The sequence below is a fragment of the Rhododendron vialii genome, chromosome 1a (assembly GCF_030253575.1).
Source record: "Rhododendron vialii isolate Sample 1 chromosome 1a, ASM3025357v1".
NCBI lineage: Eukaryota > Viridiplantae > Streptophyta > Magnoliopsida > Ericales > Ericaceae > Rhododendron > Rhododendron vialii.
The window spans coordinates 20,038,251-20,039,982 of record NC_080557.1 but is presented as its reverse complement, the minus strand read 5'-3'; the positions used below and the strand labels follow the sequence as shown (position 1 = coordinate 20,039,982).

At 38.3% G+C, this 1,732-nt stretch overlaps 1 long non-coding RNA gene across 2 annotated transcripts; it reads left to right on the top strand.

Annotated features, from left to right (window-relative positions):
• Positions 1–459: 459 nt before the first annotated feature.
• Positions 460–1,528, top strand: LOC131324416 (uncharacterized). Of its 2 annotated transcripts, XR_009199333.1 has the most exons (3): positions 460–507; positions 827–923; positions 1,264–1,528. It is a non-coding gene; the product is annotated as an uncharacterized LOC131324416 (long non-coding RNA). The 2 variants fall into 2 exon arrangements; XR_009199332.1 differs by lacking the exon at positions 460–507 and having other exon boundaries at positions 710–923.
• Positions 1,529–1,732: the final 204 nt, after the last annotated feature.

Sequence of the window (1,732 nt, the reverse complement as noted above, 5' to 3'; positions counted from 1 at the left end):
TTAAACATTCACGTGTAAAGTGAAATAACCGAGTAAACAACAGGGATCACTACGCACACAGCTCACACACAAAAATCAAAGGAAAAAACTCCATTATATATATAGCTCTCTCTCTCTCTCTCTCTCTCTCTCTCTCTCTCTCTCTCTCTCTATATATATATATATATATATATATATATAGACACACACACACACACACACATACTCCGGATCTGTTAAGGGATCCCAGATCGGCTGTTTAGTGTGGACTCTATTCTCAACTCTTGGATTTAATCCAAGGGCCACGGAAAGAAAAGGCCTAAAAATGCACAAATTATACTTTCCCCCCTCTAAAGTCTCACACTTGCCCCCTTCATTCATTACACGCAGACGCTTAGAGAGAGAGAGAGAGATAGCGCAGAAGAAAATCAAACGAAGAAGAAGGTGATGACGCACCAAGAAGAAGAAGAAGAAGAAGAAGAAGAAGATCGAAGCCAGAAATCTGTACACAATTCCGCATCCACCAAGGTATCTCTCTCTCGAAAAATCTGGTTAGGGTTTGAGACCCTTTCGAAATTAGCAAAACCCGTTCGAAATCGGCAAAAATTAGGGCTTTTTTTTCAGATTTGAACCTATCTTTCTCGATCGATTGATCTCCGCATTTTTTGCAAAAACCAGAATGGGTGTTAGGGTTTTTTTTACTCGAACCAAAAAAGGGCTTTTTTTGATGATATTTTTGAATTTTCTCCCCTTTTTAAAATTGGAACTTCTTTTAGTAGTTTGTCACACTCAATCTTCTTAGTCGAGGATATCAAACTTATCTTGGTGTTTGTGTGCCTTGTGACAGTTGGTGGAACTGAAAAATGGGGAGACCTACAACAGGCATTTGGTAAACTGTGATACTTGGATGAACATACATCTTCGTGCAGCCATGTACTTCTAAGGTATTCTATTCTTTCATTCCTTTTTCTCTGTGTTTTTTCTTTATTATTCCGGTGCACAATTAAATTGCATCATTGTTTAGTAAATTTGGACTTTGATGGATTGCGCATCTTTTTTTTCAGAATACACAAAGATGATAGAATTGTTGGTGTTCGAATAAGTAATGAACACATGTTTTCAACATGAGCCCAACCTTCATTATCATTCTTTCCTCGCTCATTAAATCTGTTACTCTCTGCACAGTGGAGTACTTGAAAGTTAAGACTACCTAACATGAGCCCTATGTTTGGATCGAAAGGCTGGTTGTATTAACTTCGCATTGACTTCACCTCTCAATCGCAGGTGCTCGGGTAGCTAAAGCTACATTTGAAGAAGCTATTCTAACCAATTAGGATGCCGACACATTTACTTGCCATGGTTGAAGTTTGTACGGCCTTGGAGGCATTGAAATAGACAGCGTAGAGGAGCAGCACAAGTGGAGATCTACACTGTTTGCATCGAGCTTCTGATGGGATTTTAGAAGCCTTTAGATGATGATACCTATCTTGTAAATATTGTGCTAGACTTTTTAGCATTATGCAATTTGTTTGACTACGGGTGGACGTAATTGTTGGATCATTGAGTAATTATTAAAGAGAAAATACAGTTCCTCAACCCTATCTTCAAAATTTTTGGTTGCCTCCATTCCATCCTCGTCTTCAAAAATTTTGGTTGCCTCCTTTCCATCCTAATTAGTCCCTATCTCATCACACTCTTGTTTTGAAGAATCACTTGATACCTCTTCTACATATTCATTATCTATCTCATCTTG